We start from the raw sequence: 14,463 nt of genomic DNA, 5'->3' as shown, positions 1-14,463 counted from the left end.
TAGCATTGATTAATTAAAGGGAAGAAGAATGACAGCAAAGATACTGTAATCCTGTTTTCAGGATTTCCCTGTTTCAACAATAAAACTGAGCATGTGCAAGCTCCAATCATTGAGCCATGGGCACTGCAGCGTAAGGTGTCTGGGGTGGGATCAGTGTGTGGTAGAAATAGCCAGGAGGAAGAGAAACTGTGTCTTGGAGGAGGAAGATACATGGAATTCTGGATGATAGAAGTTAGAGGCTAAGGCAAGGGAAAGGGATTAAAGCAAGGGAGATGTGCTTGGAGGGGGACCAGTCCAAGTGTACAGAGGAGTCCTGTACACTTCCCACTCTCCTTCTTCAAGGACAGACACAGAGCTAGAGAAGCTTTTTCCTGCTTCCCGGGCCTACCCCACTTGCTCCAAGACATAATAGAGTGCTCTTGCCACTTCCAGACTGCAGTGGGGAAAAGCACAGGTCCCTGTTGGGGTACAGGCTGGATCCAACAGCTGCCCAGGGGTGCAGTGGGATGTAGCCTGGGCAGGTATTTGCAGCACCAGAGGGCACCAGACCACAAGGAGCAGGTGTTAATTGGGTCCTTGGGGCTACAGAGTTAAAGGAGTAGGAACAGGGGGCTGAGTTGGAAAAGTAGTTGGAAAAGAGGGGCCATGTATCATGAGTGTATAGTGTCAGAGTGATGATCCCAAAAAGCTTATTTACTTTTTTTATTTGGTCTCTGTAACTGACTTGGAGTAAATCTCAAAATACGTGGCTTCTGAGATTTCTCTCTTTGCTCTCTCAAATCAAGAAAATAAAACCACAGTATAAATTCAACCTACCCTCTCTACTAAATCTACCTCACTGAACTGGACATGTCCATACCATTCATACTCCAAACGTGGCTTTGCAAAACACTTTAGAGAAGAGGGAACCACTAGAGTTTTTTAACTTTGCAAGCGTGGTGAAACTTGTGCTGTTGGTCTGGATGGTCAGCACTCATTTACATCCCTAGAAGCAACGAGACAGAGGGTAAAGCTTTCAGGCATTGCACCGCCAATTGCAGTCCCCTCAGCCTAATGCCAAAGATACCATCTCCACTCCCCTGGTATCTGTCACTGAAGTCATTGGTCTCAGTTGATTTCTTGCCCTCTGTTAACAACCCCGGTGGCAAGAAGGCCCAGAGGCACTCTCTGTGACACAAATCTCTGCACTAATATGATCATTTGAACCCTGGAAAAATCAGGCTTCCTTTTTTCCTCTGTGTCCTTGTACTCTGAAATTAGATTTCCTTAGATGTAGGGTAATTAATATGAGTCCTCTCCTGAAAAAAAGCACATCAGGCTATGCACTTTACTCTTCAGCTGCAAACAGAGAGGCATTACAGCCTTCCTACACAGCTTACACAAAATCCAGTCTCAGGGCTCTAATGGACTGTTGAAGAGAAGCAGCTGTGGCCAAGGCAGACTCCCAGCCTGGGAAATACTTGAAGGAAGAGAAAATACCCTACCTGGCATGATGATTTATGGATGTGTTCAGAGTAAGACTTTCAATTGTTCCCCAGCTACACAGATATCTTCCTCTTTCTACCCTACAAATTAGATCCTTTAAATCCCTCATTTAAGTTCTTTCCCACTAAACATTTTAGTCAGGCTAAATGGGGTTTTTCCTTGGGTTTTGTCACAGTAACTGCTCAGAGCAATAGTGGCCTCCTTTGCAAAGGTCATTGCCAGGCGTTTCAGCTAAATTAGCTGCTTTGGGTCTAACAGCTCCCATGCAAACTCACTTTCCTACTGCTCAGCTTGAGTTTCACAGCAAGCTGGGCCACCAAGAGTCAAAAGATGTGATCTACCAAACACACCAGAGATTAGAAACACCTTGTTCTGGAAAGAAAACTAAGAAAAATATGAGGATGTGTATGAATAGAAAAAAGTATTCAGAAAACCTTGATGTGTCATCTTAATCGTCTTCCTATTCATGAACGTACTTGAAACCTCTTACAAGGTTATGATAAGGAGTTGTTCACCAGTGTTACAAGAAGACAAAGCATTCTGTTTTTTTCCAAGCAGCAAGTTACAACATGAAAGTGAACGTAGTGTGCAGAACACTTTTCACCTCCATGTTCCCATCCAGAACTGCATTTTCCCTTGATAAATGATGAACTACTACGTCCTACAGCTGTGCTACATATTTCAGACTAACAAGGGCAGAAGTAAGGTCACACCAATTCTAGAGCACTGTCTACTGAGTCAAAGGGACTCAGGCTTGTGTCATGTGCTGTGTTTTGTGCAGCATAGATTTACACTGTTTCCCAAATCCCTTGTTTTCCTGGGGACATGGCAACAGTTTATGTATGAAGTTAGAGACATGGCCAGCTTATGCATTTTTCTCTTCCTCTACCAAACATTATCTTGTTCCTTTAAACCCAGCTTAACCTTACTTTGGTTCCTGTTTCTTCAGGGCACATACACCAACAAGAGAAGTGAAAGCAGCAATTTCTGTTTCTTTCTACTGTTCTGAGCAGTCCCTGAATGCCTGAAAGTAAGAGCCAGAGACACCTCCAAAAGGATGAGTGAATTCCTAGTTCCAGTTCAAAACAAAAGGGATACTTGAACTAAATCTCTGGTGTAAAATTTCTCATCCTTATCTGGTAACAGGAGTTTGATCTGCTACCAGCAATGTATGGTCAGACTTGGAAGAGCTGAACAGTAAACTTGGGATTCATGTCACTGAACATCTGCTGTCAAAAATAATCAGATGGTCATCTAGGCCTCTTCAGCACACAATGCAGACAGACAGACAAAGAGAGTTCATCACATCCCTTTTATACCTACTTTGGGCTGGTACAGATTGTTCCTGGAAGGCGGCTCTTTGTCTCCATAGGGTGTGAAGACTGGTATGAGCTAGATGCTGAGCTATCAGGCTGGAGTTATGTGAGAGGCACTGAAATCATCCTAATAGCTATGTTAATCTGGGTCTTTTGCCCATCTGGGCATTTATATCTAGGATCTCCTGATGCTGTCAATTTCAAAGCATTCAGAGGACTGATAGTGGTGTCTCTAGTGATCTCATGTCTCTGTTGCTTTCTGGCTGTTTTGGTTTTCAGGAAGTTACTTCCCTTCAACCATGAACACGATTCTAGAATTACAAAGATGATGGAGGAAAAAAAGGGGAGGTAACCTCTCTCCCACTCTTAATGACATCTGAAAAATGTCCAAAAGCTATTCTTAAATGAGTAGCTCTGTAAGCAATGTAACTGGTGAGTCCTGATTTCCTATGGATTCCTGTTTACAGTTAAATTCTCTGGTGCTTAATAATGTGCAAATGCCAATTACAGCTTCTCTGGCACTTGGAGAGGTCATAATGATCCACTCCCACGTAAAGTGTCTGGTGTCAGATCTGAGTTCTGCCTGGGCCTTCCCTCCAGTGAAGGCATATACATGATACATCTCTTTTAGAGAGACATCTATTTTCCTGACTGGAATTGAGTATGAGTTCAAAGACCTGAGTGGAATGACAGCAAAACATGGCCAGTTTTCCAGCAAGCCTCTGAAAACTCAAAGGGAATCCATTTATACTATAAGGAAATAAACTGAAAATGGAAATACTTTTCCCTCTGTACAGCTTTCAATAAAAACTCTTCTTCACCTCTGCCTCTTTTTCCTGTTACATCACACCTCTGACGGCACAGACCTGGCAGATGGCAAAAAAAGAGTAGTTACTTTTCCTACTATTTAGATACAGAGCACCTTAATGTATGCTAGTAACTGCTGAGTTGGGTGGAAAATTGTACCTCCCTTTGAAAAAAAAAAACCGAAAAAACAAAAGACAGACAAGAGGAGGTACTTGGAAAGATAAAGGGCAATTCAGTCCTTTGAATGCTCATATCATAGAACTGAATACGCAATAATTACCATAAATGAGGCAACTAGTTCCTACACCTTCTGCAACCTGGATGACATCCTTCTGTGTCATCAAAATAGAACTTACTTGCAGAAAACACATCACTTACTACCTTATTGCAGTTACCCAAGCTCACACATACAAAAGAAGATGACCAAAATTTTCTAAATAGTTCTCTCTACAAAGAAACTTAACTCTGCAAGGATTTTAAGTCTGTCTCTTTCTCCAAAACTACTGGCACTAGGATAGGCGTGACTTTATCCCTAAACAGGGTGTTCCTTAGGCTCTTTGCCAACTTAATTGGCTTATTCATATCCTTCCCTTCCAGATTACCTCAGGGTGATTTACATGTTGGAGGCCTATAAACACTGATGAATCAGTACATGAAAACCAAAAACATTGTTCAGCGTCTGACAGGGTCCTCACTGGTTTTTGCCCCCAGATTAATTGTTCTCACTGGAACAACCTAATATGTCATCAACCTCTGACATCATTCTATTGCTATACAAAAAAAAAAAAAAAAAAAAAAAAAAAAAAAAAAAAAAAAAAAAAAAAGAGTTGCTAAAACACAATGGCACTACTGTAATTCCTTTTTACTAGTGTTTCCAGGTACTCTGTAGGAGCAAGCAACAGGTGATAATGGGAAGGTACAAATGTTCCCAGTCTGGCTTCTTCAGTTGACTGGCCATTTTGAAGACTGTCTCCTTCTGATTTTCCATCAATAAATCACTGTGATTGAGCTCTAAAGAAATGCAAATACAAAGACAATTTAATTTCCTCTCTCTGAGAAACATAACTTTCGTAGCAGTTCAACATCTACACTAATATGGTTTTATTTAGAAATAGCTGGTGGACTTCCAGTGAATTCAAAACAATTTCCTTCACATTTTAAACCTGAACTACACCTCTAAGAAATATTTTGCAGGCAAATTAAGGACAACTTTGCTTCCACTAGATATAGAAACAAACAAAGATTTGTAATCATGAATAAAGAAAGAGCTGAAAGAGGTTCATTTTGCCTTTTTTGTCAATTAAAGTCTTAGACTTGCATGTATCTCCTTTTTGTGACATGAATACTTTCATAGAATCATAGAACGGTTTGGGTCAGAAATCACCTTAAAGGTCATCTAGTTCCAACTCCACTAGACTCCATCCAACCTGGCCTTGATAAAATGGGTTTGATAAAATGGACTAGAAAGCTTTACAGAACACATGTCTCTACAACATTGGTAACTATTCAGTGTATTTTGCCTCAGTATTCTCACAAAAAGCAGTCACTCCATCATCCTCTAGGGAATTATTATACCCCATATTCAAACACATTACATTTCCTCCTTTCATTATATGTCCCTGCAGTGCCTTTCCTAAGCAAGCTGCTTCTAGACCAGAGCTATTACTGGCTATATAGCCACTCATGGAAATACAGCTCCCTTCCAATAAGTTCCTATTTTGCTTTCCAAAAACTCTACACTTAACACTAATCTCCCTAAGATCATCAACCAGCGCTTTTTAATCCATTCCTCAGTAAGATTTCCATAATGTCTTTAAAAGCCACAGATTGCTTCATAAGGCAGCCCTCACCATCCTGGTACTTGTTTTCACAAGGGCTTTGGCATATCAGCTGCTAATAAACTCAGTACTCTTATGAAGAGTCCATACACTTAAATACCTACCAGAGGATAAACATTTCTCTACCATTACAGCTGAAATATTTCCAAGTCCAGCACTTTTAAAACAGTGCAAATGCCTTAAAACCAATTTCCCTGTTTGCACTGGCAGTTGTGGTTACAGGTGTCAGGCACTTACTAGCACTGCTTAGATATTAAAACTTGCACACAAATTTGCTCATATTTGCATTCACTGACTGTGTTTATCTACAAAATAATCTGCAATACATTTGTCATGCCCACATTGACTCTATACAACATGTTCATACAGAAATTCCCAGCAACATGACAGAACTATTGCAGTCCATATATGTAAATGCAAGTAAGCCACTGCATGAAGTTTTTAATAAATAATACAGGAAAGCAAATGTGTAATGAAATGGTCGAAAGAATGAGGGGTGAACTCCCTAGAATTAATGCATATATGTATACATAATATTTATAAACAGCTGGAATGTTTCATTCCTACTGAATACTTTAAAAACACAAACCAGTAATTAGAATTCGGATCTCACAAAAAGTCCATTTGAGGACTTGATCATTTAGAGCAATAGAGAAGCATTGCCTAACCTAGGGAAATAAACGGAGCCCACACTCCAGACTCACTGCAGGAAAGTGGAGAGCTGGCAGCCCTTTGAATTCCTCCTCTTTGATCCACAATGAAAAAGGATAATAAGGGTGCGTACTTGCCCTTGTCTAGTTTTCACTTTCTTCAAGAAAAGGAGTTATGCTGATTCAGGGCTCTAGCTGTGGCCCGAGAGAATTTTGTCCTTATACTCCCCACACATTAAAACGACTTTTTAAAAGTTCTCAAGATTTTCTCTCCCTTTCCTTAATTCAATCAATTCTAGTAACAGACACTTCTTTGTTGCTTGTCACCAAAGTATTTTAAGCACTTTAAATCCTGTCTCGTTTTAGACTTGTTTCTAAAGGAGTCAGATCTGGCCTTCAGCTCTTTGTTTTTCTTTCAAAACCTTATTGAACGAGTTGCGCTCCTCTGCGTACACTTCAAGGACACCACATTTTCTTTTGTCATGATAACTCTCACACTGGAATGCCTAAAACTATCAAATGCAAAAATAAAACTATCTTTTCCATTTATTATTTTTAATAGCATCCCTGTGGCTGTGAGTTTCAGATAACTAGTCAAAAGGACATGCTGGGGGTCACAATGCAGAAAATGGGGCTACACCCCTGCAAATTGTAGCTCAGGCAAAAAAAGCAGTGCCTTTTATTCAGTTTATGACTCCCTATTTACACTTTATGCTGCAACAGGGATTGACAGCTGCAGTAGGTCTAGCCTGCTCATCCACACTGGGCTCTCTTTCCTAGAACATTAAATGTAAGCATGTGTTTTGTGAGCTTGGGTATTGTATAGAAAAGCTGCTCCTGCATCCACGCAAGTCAACAGGGAAACAAAACAGACTAGGAGTCAGAGCTTTCCTTTCCTTACTTTTATTTAAATGTCAGTGTTTTATGTGGTTGTTTATTAAATAATAATAATACAATAATGCCCAGAGGCTCCAATTAAGACTGGGAAGTCGCTGGAGTGGGATTGTGCAAAGGCGGAGGAAGGGAATTGGACGGCTCCCCAGCGGCGGGGAGCAGGGGCTGGGAGCTGGCTCCTCTGGGCAGGCGGGAAGGGGCTGCTCCCAGCGCTCCCTGCCACCGGCAGCAGCAAAGCCTTTTGTTTGCGTGGGAGTTGGATGTTACTTTGGTTTGGGGGTTTTATTCCTTTGCGGTTTTTTATGTCAAGACATACAGCAACCAGGAAGACACACAAAAGAGATATTCTTCAAAGTAGCTGAGGGAAAAAGAAGAGTGTATGTAGCTGTATATGCTAATTCTTATTAATTAAAACCAGAGTGCTGGGCTGGAGCTGTGCACAGGCTTTATTATCTAATATTAAAACAAAGGGTTGATTGCCTTCCACAGAAATTTCGCCTTGGCAGAGCTCTGTTTGCTGCAGTGGAGCTACTCCTCGCTTCACACCAGTGTGAGCACAGGATCAGGCCAGGAGCCCTCAGGAAAGAATCAAAAGCCGATAACAAAACAAAAGGACAAACAGGAGGCACAGGGGAGGAGAATCCTAAGGAGGGGGATAAGAACAAGCACGTTGCTCTTGGCAGAAAGCAACTGGCAAAAATTAATTGTATAGTCGGTCTTGCTCAGTTCTTTTTGTTTTGTTATGAAAAAGGATTTGTTTTTATTATAAAGGAAGAGGATATATTTCAGAAGAAGAATTTGAGCAGGATAGGTGTTACAACAAAAGTACATTTTATGGGGAGAGTTGAATGAAGGCAGTGTGGATTTGGTTCACAAGATGAGTGCAGTTGTTCCAGGTTTAAGAAAAAAGGGCGGCATGAGTGAAAGTCCTCTGAGGAAAGCCAGAGGAGAGAATGAAGAAAGATGGAAGTCATTAGAAGAAAGCTAGACTGAACCAGAACATGTGGGATTGGCACAAACCCCAAATTTGTGCATCAAAAGAAAAATGCTAGGCCCCAAAGGTGAGGCCTGAAACCAAAGGGATGAACAATCCAAGAAGTGGCACAAAGGTGATGAGATGCTCCTGGTTAGCAAGCAAAAAGGGTGAGGAGGGCAATGAAAACTTTGTCCTGAAATGGTGAACACAGTGACCCTGAACTGTGGGGGGAAAGGAGAAACTAAAGATTCCCTGTGAGAGAGTTTTAGAAAGCTGGTAATTTATGAGCATCTTCAGGCTAGAGGTGACCTAAGTCTGGGGAAGAATTCTGGAAACAAGGTCTGAGGTGGAGAAACATGTTGTTGGAAATATTTCACAGAAGAACAACCCATGACCTAAAACCAGCTTTTTTATGAGAGAGAAAAAGGAGCAGATCAGCTTGAAGGATGACAGAATTAGCAGTGGTGGTGGAGAAAGGACAAGGAGTGGGGTTTGCTAGCATGAGATAGGTGCTGTCTTTTGTTTTATGAATGGAAAAGGTATGCTAAATGAGAAGTACTGTACAGGATTGGCAGAGGGGAACAGAGGGGTGACTGATCAGATGGGGAGAAGTAGGTTAAGCCATAGGTGTGTATAGATGGCAGAGTACACATACATACCACCTGGCTACATTTTATTCTCAAAAACTTTTTCCCTCCTGCTGAGCTGACCTCCAGGATGCTCTGTGGTCTCCCAAGCAAGGTGCTATCTGAAAAGAACACAAGGATGGATAAGACAGGTGAGATAGTGACAGAGGAGCTGAACGCTTAGTAAATTATCTGGAAAAACAGGAGGTTTAATTCAAGTCCCTGACTTCTTCATTGTTCTAGGCAGAAAATTGAGCTTAATAAAAGCAAAATTTTCAGCTGTCTTCTATGCAAAATTTCCAAAGAGGCAACAGGGGAAGGTACCTGCCCATTTCTTAAGTGTTGCAAGTGAACAGAATGAACAGAGTGTCTCAAACCTCCTCTTATTCCTGAGGAAGTCAATAGGAGATAGTTAATAGACAGTTCAGTTGTCACTCTGTCCTATGCTGGCTTGTTCACAAACATACTGGCACAGAAGAAAAACTGACCTTTAACATATCTTAGCCCCACATAGCTGTGTAAGCTCACAGAGGATCCAGACTCCAGTCCACTGAAAAAGTGGAGAGATGTTCACAGCTCAGTGTATTTGACTTCAATGGCTCTTAATTTACATGTTCAGTATTACTCACATTATTAATACTAGGCCTGTGATTTTTTTCACCATTCCAGCTCAATATATTTTCAGTTGACTTAATTCTATTCTCCAATTAATATGCAATACCATGCTGCTCCTTTACTCTTAGAATAAATTATGAAAAGTTCTTTTACAAAGATGTAAGAGAACATTTTGGGAAAAAAGTCTTTTCATAAGAAGTACAGTTTTCCTTTCTACTAAAGCACTGTGCCAGTTTTTTGGTGTTTTTTTTTTTAAGATCAATAGCAAAGCGGAGTTTAATATGGTGCAGTGTTTGCCCAAAATCCAGGCAGGGAAAATTATATGCGAAGTTTAAAAATGTGAATTTTTTACAATAGTAAAAGGGAGGAAGAAAACTGATAGGCACAATGCAAATGTTCCTGTATAAAAATGTTTGACATTGGGGGGTAAGGGTATTCAGGGCACGGTGATGCAAGGCAATCTTTCTTTAGGTTGCGATAGAATTTTCAGTACCTTATGACACTGACACTGCCCTCCTTATACACCATTACTTTTTTTGGTGCTTCTACACAAGGCTGGGACTAACACCAGATAGAAAGGAGTACTGATCCACACTTTGCCAGTTGATGCTTTCCTGAAATCATTGAGGTAATTGCAGTAGTTAGAGCTGCAAAATTTTACTCAGTGCGTCCTAATTATTCTATATCCAGGTCTGTTAGCACAATTCATGCATATACACCTGTGAGTTTAGTAATTTTCTTTTTATAGCTTCAATATATTATTCTGAATATAGGTGAACTGACTCAAATGGGTTATTCCTGCTTCACATCCTTTCAAGCTGTCACATTTTAACTCCAACCAGCAACTAGGCACCACACAGCCCCTCCCCTTGTGGGATGGGGGAGAGAATTGGAAAAGTAAAAGTGAGAAAACTCATAAGTGCTTTCTGAGATAAAGACATTTTAATAGGGAAAGCAAAAGCTGCGCACGCAAGCAATGCAAAACAAGGAAGTCATTCACCACTTTCCGTGGGCAGGCAGGTGTTCAGACATCCCCAGGAAAGCAGGGCCCCATCACTCCCAACAGTGACTTGGGAAGGCAAATAGCACATAGCATGAATTTCCACACCCCACCCCCCCGCCCATTTCTCCTTCCTCAGCTTTATATGCTGAGCACGATGCCATATGATGTGGAGTGCCCTTTCATCACTTGGGGTCAGCTGTCCTGGCTGTGTCCTCTCCCAGCTCCCTAAACACCCCCAGTCTCCTCACTGGTGGGATAAGGAGCAGAAAAGACCTTGATGATATGCAAGCACTGCCCAGCAGAAATGAAAGTAACCCTGTACTATCAGCACTGTTTTGGTCACAATTCCAAAACCTCTCCCACATCAACTACTTAAAAGAAAATCAACTCCATCCCAGCTGAAAACAGCACACCAGTAAAATGCTTAATTCCACTGTGACTTTGTTGTTGTCGTTTTGTATTACTAAACTTCCTGGGTTATTCTTAATAGTCTCATGTCACTGAAACATCACTACCATAGAATCCCTTTTTGTAAAAATACTAAGCCTTACCTAAAGCCCACCTAACCTGCAACTAAAGATTGGGGTTTATTTTCACCCATACTAATGCTACAGGAAGAGTGTTCTGGAAACTCTCTTGCACTTATAAATCTTCCTCTTATTTCCAGTTTGGGTGACGTAACTGACAGTTCCCGTATCAACAGTGTCTTCATCACTAAAATAGATCTCCTGAACTTATTTTTTCCTTGTGCTTTTAGGGAAAAATCATAGAATTCAACAATAAGTAGGGGTAATAACACTTAAATAACAACAGTTTAATTTCCTGGGGCTAATTTTCTCTTTTATATTATTCTAATCAGCTCAGTTACATTTTCCTATACAGATTCTGGTTTTAATTAATATTTTCTGAATATGCAACTATAGCATTTTAGAGGAAAGAGATGTTTTGAATGACCTTTATATTGCAAAATACACTTCTGTACTTCTGCTGGCAATACCTTAGTAGCTTGGGCCTAAGAAACAGATTTGTCTTATTGAAAGTCAGTGCATGTTGCAGGTCAAGGTGATAATTTTTGGTGCAGTTTATCAGCATAAGTCAGCATCTAAAGAAGCAGAGCTGACCTTCACTGACTTCAGCCATTCATTCCTGTTCCAGTGTATCCTTTCCTTTTGGCCAGCACTGTCAACATTCCTATATAGCAAAGCAGACTGAGAAATTTATTCCAGTTTTCTTTCAGCTTTTTTTCCACCTTACAATTCCTGTACTAACCTCCATTTTTTTAAACTTAACTAATCTTTTCTCACTTGGCACCATACAAACACTTCACTGACATCTTGGCAGATCACCACCACCGCATTTTGTTCACAAAATCTGCAACCACAGTGTGTGCCTAATACATAAGTAAGAAACCTTTGGTACCCATGTCCAAATTCAAGTGGCATGACACCACTTAAAGTGAATTTTGTTCACTTGTGATGAAATGAACAAGCTCTAGAAACTGTTTAGCTAATCTGTGGTCCATGTTGGCAAGCAGTGCTGGTTAATGAGAAATGAGCCACAGGTAAAGTGGGAAGAATACAGTTAGATGGCATAGGAGAAAAGATATTGTGTGCATCCTGCATCAAATGAACAGGATGTCTCAAGGAAAAGGAAGAGGAAGCAAAATCAATTGGATATATAAAGAAAATGAGAGGCAGACACCAAAAACACCCAAACCAAAACAAAAAAAACACCAAAAAAAACTCCAAAACAAACCAACCAACCAACAACAAAACAAACAAAAAAAAAAACCTCACAATGGGGAAATGGAGCAATGGCAGAAGGAAGGGGAAGAAAAGAGAATGCACAAACCCTAACATTTGGTATGCTATGATATGTCCATCAGAATCCCAAAGCAATACATTGAAAGGGTTATTTTTTTGTAACCCACTTAGGTGGGTAACTTTCCCACCTCAATTAGGGCTGTACAGAGGTCAAAATATTGTCTTGATTCAAGACTTTTAACAGGTGTCATGCTTGAGGTACATATTCAATAAAATCTAACACAATGCTAGTTATGAATAAGCTCTCCCACTCCCAGTATTAATAAAATTTGTGGGTACTATTTATTTGAAAAAGATGCTTATAACATATAATTTTAAAGGCACCCCTTGTAGCACATAATGGAGCACTGTAAATTGGTTGTATAATAAGTAAGTAGAAGAAAGAACAATATAAACAGTGGTTTGTAGCCTTGACCCTATGGTGTTTCCTGCCACAACGAAAGTAAAAACACATGTTCCCTGACAACCATCAAGCACTTTGTCACTGCTGTTGGACATTTCACTGCCTTAGGGCTTGTCTACATGCAAAGCTACGTGGGTTTGGCTGGGTTTAATTTGCTGCAAAGGGCTGTGTGAATTCTTATTTTGACCTAAATCAGACTTGCTTCAGTTTAGTTCAACAAATTAAAGGTCAGATAAAAGCCAAGTAACTCTGTTGATTAGGACAATCATAGTTCTAATCAATTGCTTATAATTATAGTGCTGCCTGTGATGGCAAAAGCTGACTTTCTAGTAGCTTATCTTGATGAAGTTTCACCTGATTCCCCAGACTGTCTTAATTGACTTAAATTGTGCCTGAACGGTCCTTAGGATCTCGTGCTATATGGTTAATGTCACCAAATCTTTGCTTCTGCTGCTGAATGCAGAATATATATCTAAAATAATAATTTCAGTGGGGAAGTACTAGTTACTCTGAAACTTACCTTTTTTTTTTTTTTTTTTCCCACTACTACATCCAAATAGAGGCACTTTGCTGCACACAAATGATGGCAGAAGCAGGGCAGAGAGCACTCCAAACTAAACAGGTGCATCATACACACACTGAGAGACACTTGGGGTTTCCTTAATTTAAAGCCTGCAAGAGCAATTTTGCCTTAGTCTTGCTGGTTCAAGTGCTTGGGAAGAATATATAACACCAGCGCCCAAACACAGGGAAAGCTACATGCTTAGGAAAATGTAAGGGAAATGAAGAATTAAACAAATGGAAAACCAGCCAGCATTATTCCAAAGAAGAGTGTCCACAGAAGCAGTTATACCAGTACACTAATAGTAGGATAATTCTAACATTGTAATAACATCAGTACATTTCCTGAGTCTTGCTGCAAAGAAGCCAACTTGTCTTAGTTTTAGAAAGGCTTGTCAGCATCCTTATTTCCCAGGAAACCCTCCAAGTACTTCCTCTTCAGAGGAACAGCTCACAGCAGAGGATTCATTTCACGATTTTCCAGTATTAATTTTAGGCCGAGGCAACTCAAGCAAGCATAAGGTAAACTTCACCTATTTGCTTCAACATTGTAACAAGCTGTCTCAGAAAACAAACTGTTGAGAAGGAAGGCTGTGCTAGGTCACCCCACCATCAGAAACCTCAGCTACCCCACGAGGCACACAACCACAGTACCAGCACAATCAGATTGGCATTTAGACTGACATAGGTGCTGCTACAGCTTTATTAACAATATATGCCACACACCAAACATCTACAGCAAGTCCTACTTCCAAAGAATAGTAAGGTTTGTGGGGGGGTTTTTTTATGCTGTTAGAGAAAGCCTAGCTTACACTTCAGAACACAATCAAAAAGCACTGAAGTGTTAAAACTTTATGAGGGCATACTCATAATTTTGTCTTTCAAAGACAATCTGTCTTTGTGCTTATGGTTAAATTAACAGTATTAGATAGCAGAAACCTAAAAGTTACATATATTTTTGGGGTTATCAACCTCTGGTGGCTTTCCCATTGTGGTGACCTGTAACCCAGTTTATTTCAATCAGGAAGCTGCACAGGAAAGAGCTATGCTCTTCCCAGCAGCAGCTTTATAGTTCTTTGAACCTCTCCCCTCACCACACTCCTTAAGCAAGAATGTGCTTTATGCAACTTCAAGGAAACCACTCGGTTACGCCGTGACACAGATCCCGACATCGTGGGGCTTTTCCATGCGTGTCCTTAGCTGTCACCTCGGACTCCCGCACGCTCCCTGCTCTGCCCTCACCTCATGGAGGCCACTAAATGCACTTTGCCCCCGATTTCACATGCAGACAAGCGCCACGCGGACATACATCCGCCGTCCGGCCCGCTCGACACCAGCGCTAACAGGAGACAGTACAGGACCATCGCCCCCTTTGTGTCCCCGCGTCCCAAGGGGACCCGCCGGCCCCTCCTCAGGGTCCCGCCGCGTCCTCCATCCACACCCCAGCCCGCACCTCTCGGGGGGAT

The sequence above is a fragment of the Sylvia atricapilla genome, chromosome 3, assembly GCF_009819655.1.
Source record: "Sylvia atricapilla isolate bSylAtr1 chromosome 3, bSylAtr1.pri, whole genome shotgun sequence".
NCBI classification, from domain to species: domain Eukaryota; kingdom Metazoa; phylum Chordata; class Aves; order Passeriformes; family Sylviidae; genus Sylvia; species Sylvia atricapilla.
The sequence above is the reverse complement of the archived record's forward strand: the minus strand, read 5'-3'. Positions refer to the sequence as shown.